The sequence below is a fragment of the Mirounga leonina genome, unplaced genomic scaffold (assembly GCF_011800145.1).
Source record: "Mirounga leonina isolate KUSES-001 unplaced genomic scaffold, KU_Mleo_1.0 Mir_94, whole genome shotgun sequence".
Classification (NCBI taxonomy): Eukaryota; Metazoa; Chordata; class Mammalia; order Carnivora; family Phocidae; genus Mirounga; species Mirounga leonina.
Window position 1 is genome coordinate 9,402,470 of NW_023270855.1, and position 12,672 is coordinate 9,415,141.

Below are 12,672 nucleotides of genomic sequence, written 5' to 3' on the forward strand. Positions count from 1 at the left end.
TTGGAGGATAAATACCCCAGCTCCCTAGGGTGGGACAGCTCTGAGATGTGTCTGTATCGCCCTCTGGTGTTCCGCTGTGGGACTGCGCTCTAGGTGGTCCCTGCAGTACCTGCTCAATAAGGTGTGTTCCCTGCCTTCCAACCTGTTCTGTCTCATTTCCCCACACTCCTCTTGTTTCCTGGGATTGCCTTCCAACTAAACTATCCCCATTGCAACCCTTGGTTCAGGACCTACTCTGGGGGGAGCCCTGTCTGGGACACCTATCTCCCTGAAGTTTGTAACCTTTAAGGAGCAGAGAGCTGGATCCAATTCATAGCTATAGCCCTAGCCCAGAACATGCCAGGGCTGAGTGGAGGGGAGCTGGAGGCTGCAGAGACACAGGGGACATTGATTTGCCCCGTGGGGAACAGCGAAGGTCCCTCAGAAGAGATGACATTTGAACTGCTGAATCTGGATCTTCTCTCCCCCCCTTACGTCGCTATTAAAGTGCATTCTTCTTCATTGATTTCCTCCTGGCCTTTGGCACCCACAAGCTTCCCTGAGGTCTCCAAGAGTCATGATCCAACCCCCCCCCAAGGATTCCAGTGCCCGCTGAGCCCTGCACTATGACCCTCAAAGCATTTTCTTCCCACGGTTTATCAGCACTGTGAACCAATTAATTGCTTTTGCTTAGCTTTTTTTAGTTATCTGAGGCCACAGGTCACCTTTTGGGGCCTCAGTTTCCATATCTGTAAGATGGGGATGGTAATACTCCCTCACCAGGCACTTGTGAGACTTGTGAGTCTCAGTGTAATAATGTGAGGACAGGCTGTCCTCTCAAGGGCTTCCCTGGGAACTCCCAGCACAGCGCTGTCATCTTGTGCATGAAGGTAGCTCAGTCCCTAGCTGCTTATCTTCTCCCCGGTCCCTGGGTGCCAGACAGTCTTTCAGTCGGTTCTTTGCCCTCCCTCATGATGTCCTGGGTTCCTAGAAGAAATTAAAAGGAGAGATGCTCTACTTCTTGCTTGTTTCTTTTGGATGCCCCCCACACTCGGTACAAATCCAAGCATCTCTTATTAGGGACACATGGCCAAATAAGCAGTCCTCTGGACTCCATCCAGGAGACCCAGCCCTACATCTGGGCCTGATTATGCTAATAGAGCCCTAGTCTCCTCCCACTTTAGTATACTATGAAGCTCTGTGGGGTTCCTCTAACCTGACCTTGGGAAAGCATCGTGATTCCTTCCAATTCCTGTTTCCGCTTTCCACTGATTGAAACACGTAATAATCATGGAGAACATTTATTAAGCCTTTACTGAGTGCCAGGTGCTGTTCTTACCATTTTACGTGTGTTTGGCCCTAAATCTTCTTAAGGATCTTGTGAAAGAAGAACAGTTTTTATCCCCATTTTACAGATAAGCAGACTGAGGCCCAGAGAGTGTAAATCACTTGTGCAAAGTCACAGAGCAGAGAAGTGCAGAGCCCTCCTGCCTGGCTTTCCGTCTTGGGTGTAAATGCCATGCGCCAGGAAAGATGGTGAGCTTGTGTGTGTGCCTAAGAGGGGGTGACCCACAATCCTCCAGGAGTGAAGTGTGCCTGAGGCTGGGTGGGCAGAGCAGTGGGCCAGCCTGTGGGCGGCTGGAACAGCTGTGGATTTGGGAGGCCTCTGCCCGGCAGCTGCTGAAAGGAAGTGTGTTGTTCTTCGTGGATAGAAATTTGGGGCCCAACATTCTCTGTGGCCAAAGCTGACTTGGCCTCTTCTTGAGGTAGGTTGGTCCCAGGTCACCTCTTCAGCCATACCCGAGAGCAGGAACTTGGTTTTGGGATGCAAGTAGCTGTCCTGCCCGTGGCTTCCTGTGTGTGTCACTGTCTGGGGGACGGGGACTCATGGAGCTCTGTGTGGTCCTTCTCTCTGCCAAAAATTCATGGGGCTGGAGTTACTCATACATCATATGATATATGATATATGTAGGGCACACACACGGCATATATATGAGAAACTTTCTAGCTTGAAGACCTTGGCTCATCAATCTCTGTGAACTCAGTCTGCCCATTTGCAAAATGGGATATTAGTAGTAGCTCCTCCTCCTGGAGCTGTTTGAGCACTAAGGGTATATAATGCGTGGAAAGCCCTGAGAATGGGGTCTAGCACACACTAAGCACCCCATAATGATTACTATTATTAATCCAATGTCAGTGATGACTGTTATTCCTGTTACTTCTGTTTGGAGATCTTTGTGGGGCTTAAATGACTTAATGCATGGCACACAGTAAGTTCTCATTAAAGGGTAGTTTATTATTTTGTTATTTTCTTTTACTAAACTCTTTTACCCTCATTTGGTCCTCACTCTGGATCTAAGGGAAAGCTGGAATTCCCTTTCTCATTTGAGATGAGTAAAAAAGCAAAATGTCTTGTTCCAGTTTTCCTAAAGAGTAAGGGTCAGGGCACCTGGGTGGCTCAATTGGTTAGGCAGCTGCCTTCGGCTCAGGTCGTGGTCCCGGGGTCCTGGGATCGAGCCCCACATCTGGCTCCCTGCTTAGTGGGGAGCCTGCTTCTCCCTCTCCCTCTGCCTGCCGCTCCGCCTGCTTGTGCTCTCTCTCTATCTCTCTGTCAAATAAATAAATAAAATCTTAAAAAAAAAAAGGGGGTCAAAGTCATGCCTGAAATTCAAAACATTTGGGCTCAAAACGCTATGTCCTTCTTAGGCATTGAAGACTCCTTTAAACTGTCCTCAGGTTATATTGGAAATCACCTTTTAAACCACGTCAGCTCCTAACCGCTTATTTACGAAACACCTATCCACCTCCTGTCTCAGTCTAATGCACATATAAGACCCATTTCAAAGATGGGAAAACTGAAGCTCAGAGAGGTTGCACTTTCTGCCCAAAGTCATGTGGTGGGTTGGACCAGAGTCAGAATCTTCTGGCTTCTCCATCTCCAGCATGGAATTAAAGAGAGTTCCTTTAAGACCAGAAGAGGCTCGGGTGTCCCAGGAAGCACATACTAACACAGAGCATGGGTCTTCCTTCCCTGTCCTGTCTTCCCTGATCACCCTTGCAGCTCCAACTGTCTGTGAGGCCCCTGTCACTGATTTGGGCTCTGTCCCCTCTTGTATCTGATGACTCCGGTGGAGCTGTGTCCTAGAACCAAACCTGCCCCACTTCTCACAGCACAGACCGTGTTTGGACATCCCGAGCCTCCTCTCCCAGCATCTGATCCCTGGCCATCTCTAGGTTCAGCTTCCAGGCTCTTCTCCCAGATCTGGGAGATCTTGCCGCCACCTGTCTACCATGCAGCTGAGCTGGGCTGCTCACCCCTCACCTATTGCCTTCTCCAGACCAAGGCAGGACAGTCAAAGATAGAAGAGGAAGGTGTGCAGAGGGGAGATGTGGCTGATGCCATCAGCAGAGTGACTCAGGTCTGGCAGAAAGACAACATGGGTGTACGTGTGGGCACCAGGACACTTGGCTGTGGGCACAAGAAGCCTGGCTCACCCTGGCTGAAGCAGTCTGTTGGCCTCAGGGGTTTTCTGCCCGGGGGCCCGGGTGTACCCAGAGGTTCATACAGTGCCTTGGGGAACCTGTGTCTCTCCCTCTCTTGTCCAGTTAGGTGGTATGCTGTCCACCTTAGTTCCACGCTTAGGCTGACTCTCTCAGCAACTCTTGCAGCCAAGAGCACATGGCTTTCCTAGTTCCTCCAGAAAAGTTTCCAGGACTGAGACTAATGTGGCCAAATGGCCTGGTTTGGGCCAGCTTAGTGCCAATGGCTGCGGCCCGGGTGATGAAATGAGCTGATTAGCCAAGCCTTGATCCAGGGAGTGGACCAGCCCTATGAAAACTGCCTGGATCCAGAAGGAGAGAAGGCTGGTTCCCTTAGGATAATCTGGTGCTGTTCCCAGAAGGGAAGGAGACTCTAGGCAGCCAGATAAACGGTGACCAGGACAGCATCTGTGCACACTCTCGACGGGGGCCATTCCCCAGCCAACCTCTTTCATCCGGACACGGTGTGCTTGGACCTGTTCAGTGTCACATGTGATAGGAACCTGGGTGCACAGTTTCCTTTGAGGATGCAGGGACTCTTTGTCTACACCAGCCTGAGTTCAGTCTGAAGCTGGGCACCCGAGTCAGGCTCCTCGCGCTCCGTCCTTCCTGTGGCGCACTGCCCATGGAGGATCACCCCGTCTCATAGCAGGCAGAAGACAAAAAGCCAGTTGCTTCTAAGGGACCTAGGCCGTCTTCAGGTGGTGCCGAAGGCAGCCTCTTCCCTTAGGATGACGGAGTGCCTGAGCATAGGCTGGGCTGCTGGAGCCCATGTAGGCTGGCCCTGGGCGGCGACGGGCAGACCAGGCCGGTGGCTTTGGGTCTGCGGTGGTTGGTAGGCACGAGGGAATCTAGACTCTTGCAGGGGGCCAGACCAGATCCCATGATGCAAACATGACGATCCTCCTGGCATCTGCTTCTTTTTCTCATCCGTCCAGCGTGGCTCCGAGAGAGTGTTCTCAAAGAAAGATCCACTCAGTGGCTGCCCCGTATAGCTGCAGAAAAGCCTCCTTAGCTTTGCCCTGGAGCAGAGAGCTGCAGAGGTGGCAAATGATCTGTGAACGGATGGGATTTGTATTGACACATGTTTATCCAGATTAGTTAGGGAGAATGATTTTATTTATTTATTTGTTTATTTATTTGCAACACTCCCCCAACAAGTCTTTGCAGCTGGAGTGTGCAACGTGAACGACAAAAACGTGAACTGGGATGAGAAACGGATTTGCCAGACTGCCTCCGGGGGAGGGCACGGTATGGCCGGAGGAAATGCTGTGTGACCTCTTGGAACAGAGGGCAGGATGCCTCCTGAACGACTCTGCATAATTAAGGAGGAAGAAGTTTGAAGTTGGGGAGGGAGTGACTAATTTTGAAAGTCGGCCACTGAAAGGAAGGCGGGCAGACAGGGAGAACAGCACTGCTGAGAAGGGCCTGAGGAATGTTGAAGTGTCAGGTGGGGAGCTTTTCAAGAGAAATTCAGGGTGCTGGCTGAGGTGGGCCTTCCCTGGGAACATACAGAGTGTCAGTAGAAATTATTAAGGAGTCCCCAAATGCTTGGTGGGCTGAATCTCTTCTCTTTGCTCCTCTAGCTCTGGGAGGCTATCCAGGATAGGCTCTCTTGCCCTCTGGCTTCCAGGAAGCTGTGGGTTTGGCTGATGAGGAGCTTCCCTTTACGTCTGGTCAGGGTCTTGGAGGGAATGAGGAGAGTGATGTGGGGGGCTGTTTGTCCCCCTGCTTCCCACTTTCACATGGCTGTTGCTAGATCCTGGGAACCCACACCCTGCCCACACCTTTGTTAAATTTTTCTCTATTCAACTGTTCCTAAATTATCCTAATTTGAGTGTGCTGGCTGTTTCCTTCCAGGATGCAGACCAACCCACACGGGATGAGTGCATTTCTCACAGACGCCTGAGAAGGACGGGTCATGGGTCCTGCGTCCTGGGTGAGGGGCTGAGGCAGCAGTGAACCCAGGCAAAGGAATCGCTGACTTCCGGTTGTCGCGACCGGGTGCTCTCCAGGGATCTTCTGGCAGCCTGGCTGCCCCTAGCAGCTGTGGTGGCTCGGAAGTAAAAAATGTGAGTTCCAAAATAATCAGGGTGGCCCAAGGAACTTACCCAGGCTGGGGCCCACATCACAGTGTGACCCCCTTTTGACTGAGGGTGGGGACATCGAGGATCCTGAGATACAGGGAATGGGGAATCTGAGAATTGCTGGGTGTGATCATTTCCTTGATTGAAAACTGAGGCTGTAAGTGACTCAAGGTTCCATGTCAAGGTCAAGTAGATGGCAGCGTCGAAAGAGCTGCAGGGGAGCAAAAATGGGGTTTGGCTTAAGATCAGTTCAGTGTCAACAAGAGGAAGAGTCAGACAGGTAAATACAGGGTGGAGTTGGCCGGATCGAGGAGGGTGCTGAGCTGGAGCAAAATTTACACAATGGTTCGGGCAAGGCAGCTAGGACACTTCCGTGGTGGGGACATTGAGAAGTGCTCCTTCGTTTTGCTGGTTATACTTTTATAATTCAGGTTCATTATAGGGCACTTGAAAACCACAGCATAAAAGAGAAATACCCAGGTTCTTCTTCCCACTTAGAACTCAGTTGCTATTTAAGTATATTTTCTTCCAAGTTGTTTTCTTCAGTATAGTAGTCATTCTTTTCCTATAATTTTGCAATCTACTTCCTTCTCCTAGCATTGTGAGTAAACATTATGGGTAAACATGATTTTAAAAACTTTCTGTTTTTTATATCGTATAGATTGTCATAATTTGTTTTTGTAACTATTCTTATGATAGTGGGCATTTAATTTTTTTCTTTTCCAGTTTTTTTGCTATTGTAGTTGAAGATAGATATATATATATATACACACACACATATAATGTATATTGTTCAATATATAATATATATAGTTCATATATACATATATATATATTTCTGTCCTTTCAGGCCATGATCCCACTTTTAAAATTCTGAAGGAAGGAGGGAAACAGAGATGAACATAAAAATGTGAGTACAAAGTTTGTGACATTATATATATGCTTTTTTTAGACTCCTGTTCTATGTGGATGATTTGCATTCCAGAAAAGCTGTACTGCTCCCATTTCTCCGACCAGTCACTTAGGAGAGCACAACTGTCAACACAGCTCTGCCTGTATGGAGCTGGGTAGGGCCTCATTTCAAGGCCCTGCCCCGCCGCAGGTCCCACCTCCATCTCCATTAGTCTCAAAAGTGAGCCCACTGGTAGGGAGGCCATGGAGTGGTTCCAAGAGTAATACATATCTACTTTCTACTTTCCAGATGTTTCTTCTCTCTGGGACCAGTTCCAGAGCTCCCTGGAAGGTGATATGATGACCTTGGGCTTGAACCCAAAGAGTACAGGAAATTTTTGGCAGGTTGATGGTGGGTTGGTGCCAGCCCACTTAGAACCAAAACACTGTATGTTGGGCTCCCATGGAGAAAGGCATCTGCCTCCCATGGACTCAGAGGCCACCACAGGCTCCTCTAGGGGACTGCCTGAGTGGCTGGATCCCCTGGAGGGAAGCAGGCAGGATGCACTTTAGAAAGGATTTATGTATGGGGCATTGGTGGAAGATGAGGCATGCACTAGGTGTGGAATCAGGAGACATGGACCTTGAGAGACCATTGGTACAAAATCAACAGTAGTACAAGAAGCAGGTATTTAGCCTCTCTGGATCTGTTTCTCCATCATGTGGGTTAGCGTTGGAAAGATTTCTAGGGCCTTCACCGTGAGCTCAGATACACTCGTGCACGTGCAGACACACACAAACACATGTCCACAATATACGTTTTATTGCATCCTCCACTTGTTGGATGGTGAAATCACAAATCATTCATCTTTAATGTTTAGCTTCCTCCAACTTACCCTAATGCTGGAAATGCATTTAGTAGATTACTAGTAGTAGCTATTAAAACCCGGGGCTGCCTTGCTCCTGCCTCATGTCCTGTGGCTGGGTACAGTTCATTTTATTATTAGCGCAAAAAAAAAATGATTAAGAAAGTTGATCCACAGAGCTTGCATGTGGTCTTATCCAGCATGTATGCAGTCATGCTGCATCACTTTCTCCCCGAGTGCAGGTAACTTAGAGCTGCTGGAGTGACCATCTTGTAGATGTAGAAACTGAGGCTGAGAGAGGGGGCATGTCTAGCAAGAATGCCCACCCGGTGAGTGCTGGAGCCAGGATTAGAACGTTAGTCTCCAGGTTCCAGGCTGGTCCTTTACTTATTTCACCTGTCATTTGTAAAAGTAGAACTCTTCAAGTATGAGTCTTATGTGAATCCTCTTAATTCCTAGGCAGATAGAAGTAATGGGGAGGGGCTTATGTGTGGCCCAGAGCCTCATCCACCAGCGGCTTTTGAAACAATTCCATGGATCTTTACAGGTCTACTTACAAACCAAACAACCTGCCCTATTCATTTACTTAGTCTTTCTTCATCTATCCATTCAACAGACTCGTGATGAGCACTCATTATATTTTCAGCTCCATGCTTAAGTGAGCTACTTCCTACCCTTCCAATAAATTCTTCACCCTTGACTTGTTTTCCTATATTAAATTACTCAGATTTGTTTCTGTTGCTTTTCATCAATGAGCCCTAATAAGTACAAGGAGTTTATACTATTTAGGTGGTGGAGCTGCTTTGGAAGATTTTAGGTAGGGGAGTCTCTGGGACAGATTTGAATGTTATGTAGACCATGCTGTTAACTGAACAATGGATGGCTTTGTTCTTGTGGGGGTTGGGGGAGATAGAGGCAAGAAGATTGGTTAAGCAGTAATGAAGACCAGAAAGGAAATACTAAAGGCATAAACTATGTCAGTACTTGTACCAAAGGCAGAAAAGTGCCTTTGATTAAGAGTTTGGACTCTGATGATAGATCTGGGTTTGAATCCTAACTGTGCCACTTACTTGTAAGTATAAATATGGGCTAGTCACATAACCTCTCCAAGTCTGTTTCATGATCCAGATAGGCTGGATAAGAGTATTTCTGCTAGTGGAGGGTTGAGAGGATTCACTGAAATAACTCAAGTGAAGCCTTCTCATTGCCTGGCTCACAGGAAGTATTCAGTAAAGGCTGCTAACCATTGATGGTGAGGATGGTGGTGATGGTGGTGATGAGGATGATGATGATGCTGGTGATGGTGATGATAGTGATGATGGTGACTGTGAGGAGGAGGAGGAGGGGCTGATTGTGGTGGTGGTGAGGATGGTGATGACAGTCATGATGATGATGAGGATGATGGTGGTGGTGATCATGGTGATGATGATCATGATGGTGATGATGATCATGAAGGTGATGATGGTGGTGGTGGTGGTTGATGGTGGTGGTGGTGATGATGGTGATGATCATGAAGGTGATGATGGTTGTGGTGATGATGGTGATGATAATGATCATGAAGGTGATGATGGTGGTTATGGTGATGATGGTGATAGAGAAGATAATGATGGTGATGATAATTATGATGACAGCTAACAGGGATGGAGATGACAAGTGGGATTTGAAGAAAAAGTCAGGGATGACTCTAGGAGTTCTAGGCCAGGTGACTGAGAGAGCACTTTTTAAGAAAGAAAATACCACCCAGAATATATTAATACGGTTATATGCTTTCGTAGAATTTCAAAAGTCGGATATTGTATATCTTAACCCTAATTGGCTCCACCTGCCTTCTCTGTCCACTCTGACTTCCCCTCCTGCATGCTGTGTCTTATGTTGGATGGTGCTGGGGCAGCTTGAGGAAGGCTGTGCAAGCTTCATTAAACCTCCGCTTTATCACAATTTGCAGAACACCTGAATTATATTTACTTAACATTTCTTTACCTTGTCTTCTGGTTGTACATGGGAAGCCAGCATCATTTCCATAAATAGAAAGTGGCTACAGAATTCAGTATGATGAAAATCAAAGTTAGTTAATGTTGGCTCGATACTGTTGCCAGCAAGGACTCCAAACCTGAGGCTCGCTCTCTGTTAAAAAGGGGGATCAGCTAGCGTTAGAAAGGTGTTAAAGACACTGGCACCAAAAGTGAGCCCTTGTCCTTATAGACACCAGCAAGTGAATTATGGAAGGACATGGTAAATTTCTCAATGTGTGGGTCAGTGTTATTTAGTGCCTGGGCTGTGGACCACCCAAAGCCATTCCTGAGCTGTGGGTGGAACTCACCCTACACCATGGATAGTCCTGCCCCAAAGATAGGCTGTCATATCACCGTGTCACATGGCTGCACTATCCAGGACCTGTAGAAATTGACATCGACAGGTGGACACAGGTAAAAATTAGCTCAGGATTAATCAGCTTGGCCTTTCAGGCTGGCTTCCTCAAGCAGGCAAACGAAAGGCACCATCACACAAGGTTTCTATTTAGAGAAGGCATCTGAGCAACTGGGTTTGGGATGGGCCAGGCTCTGCAGATGGGTTGTTCAAATCTCCAAAGCAAGCTTGCTGATGACGTCACTGGCCATGGCACAACAGTCGAGCCTGGAGACCACCGGGAATCAACTGAAGGGACAAGAAATCTTCTAGGAACTTCCCCAGAGGTACCCACCTCCCATGAAGGAGGCTGAAGCCAGCAAATTAGCCTCCCAGAAAACAAAAATGAGGATGAGCACCCTCTCTGCCATGTTTTTAATGAGTGTCCTCTTCTCAGTCTCTGCCCTGCTCAATAGCAATTTGCTCAAATGACTTCCAGAAGGACTAATAAGCACTAACATAATCACGGACACCAAAATTTACCTTTGCAAACTATTTGCATCCTTTTAAAATTCTCTTTCTAGGCTGTAACATAAGCAGTGATGCTCAAAATATGGGCAACCTCTCCTTTTCAAATCTTTAATTATAGAAGATTTCAAACATAGACAAGAGTAGAGAGAATAGTATATAATGAGCCCCCTTGTACGCAGCACCCAGTTGCAGCAGTATTAACTCATGGCCAGTCTTGTTTCATTTATGACCACCTCCCCCTCCTCCATTACCCTGCTAGGGTATTTGGAAGGAAGTCCCAGAACTACGTTATTTCATCCACACGTACTTAAGAATGTGTTAGGTTGAACCCTATGCTCTTGCTAATAGACAAACGTATTTATTTGAAGTTGGCTTTGGAGTGAGGATTCAAACGGGGTCCACCTATTCTGGTAGCTTCTTCATGTTGCTGCTTTCTCTTCCTTCCACCAGCCTCCATCCTTTTTCTGTCCCCCAGGTGTATAGTCATCCCAAGGGGGCATTTGGGGAGGGAGGTACATTTGTTTTGGAACTCCCAAGCTCTTCTGGGGGTTGTCTGCTCTGTGGGGTTCCTACCCACCTCCTTTATGCACTCAGAGATGACCTATTTTCTACCTATTTAGGAATGTTGATTCTCCACAAATTCTGATTCCTGAAAAAAGAAGTCCCAGAGATGAGAGAGCCAGTGAATTGGATGGTAGAAGGGCCTCCTTGGTGCTTCTGGACCCAGTGGGGCTGGCATGTCTGGTTAAGAATTGACAGAAGCCTTACTACTGCTCTGTGACTCTGGCCCAATCACTCAACCTCTCTGGTTGCTTTGGTTTCTTCATATGCCACAAGTGAGAATGTTTGTCAGTTATCATTCCTTTCCTTTCCCACCATTAGAATCGAGTCTGCCTTGTTCGTCGCTATAGCTAAATACCTAGCACGTCGTGAGCACTCACTCATCTGCCGGGCGAGTGGATGATGCGCTCTCAGGAACACTTCCCCTCTGAAGCCCCGCTGTTCCATGACACCCAGCCTGGCCGGTCCTGCCCATGTGGAGAGGTCTCCCGTTCTCATCCCAGTGAGGGTGATCTCCCATCTCTACTTGGCTTGGCTGATGGAAAGGATAATCATTGCAGAGAAGTGGTCAGGGACATTGGAGGCTGCTTCCCCAGTGTCCTTGACTGAACGTCCCCCTCCTGGGTGACAGCCTGGGTCCCAGCGCTCAGCTCTATTTCGATCGCCATTTGGCATGTGTCACCTTACAGAGGCCCGGGCCCTCAGGGACAAAAGGCCAAAATCTGCTACAAGAATGGTAATTTGAGGAAACTTGGCCCCCTACCCCTGGGGCTTCGGTGTTCTTTGGGACCAGTTGAGTAATGATATCATGGACTAATTACTTTCAGGACTATGAAGGGCCTTGTCTCCGGGCTCAGCCGGTGTGAGGCCCCAGGGAGCCTAATTTAGGAAGAGGAATCAGTGGGATGGCAGCTGTTGAAAGCACTTGGCTCACGCCTTCATCCAGAGAATTTAAGAAAAAGGCCATTTGAGGCACCTGGCTCCAAGCAGGTCTTCCCTCCTGAGGCCGCTCAGTTCTTAGAGATGAAAGGGCCCACAGAGGTCCTCTGAGCCTGAGAACACCCTTCCCAACCCCCCTAAGAGGTGGTCATTCTGGCTGGGCTTGATTACTTCCAATGATGGGGAGCTCAGTCACCGGAGACAACCTGTTTGAATATTGGACAGCCCTCACTGCTGGACAGTGCCAACCTGGCTTCTACATGGCCCCATCTGCCTTCATGCCCCTTCCATTACCCTGGGTTCAGCCTGTGGAGCCACATAAAACACATTTAAATTCCTCTTCTTTGTGGCAACCCTTCAGATATTTGAAAGCAGCTCTTATGTCGTCCCTGAGTTTCTTCTAGAGGCTAAACATAGCTCTTTCGGCCATTGCTCATATGACATGGCTGCAGTCCATGCCACAGTCCTTGTCATTTTCCACTGGACGGGCACCAGCTTCTCACTGTCCTTTAGCTGAGAGGAGTCGGATACTCCCTTTATTCCGACCCTCACACATCTACGATCACAGCTCTGTTTGGCAGACGCCCACCCTCTTTGCACGCAACAAAACCCCCTACATCATCCTCACACATGCTGCTGTTAAGCCCTGCCACCCACTCTGGGATTTGGGCAGCTGTGTCTCAGGGCCCAAGCACAGGGCTTCCAACCATCTGTCCCCATTAAGGCTTCGCCTTGTTGAATTTGTGCTATTGTTCCAGGCTGTCTGGGTATTTTTGGGTCCTAATTCTCTCATTCACCATGGGCAGCCCCGCCCAGCTCTGGGCTGCCCACACAGTTGACTGGGGAGCTGCTTGTGTTTGATGGGTCACTGGGGAACATGACCGGTGGGAACGCGCACGGGTGTCCCTTTCAGGCTCCTTCAAAGCCATTAT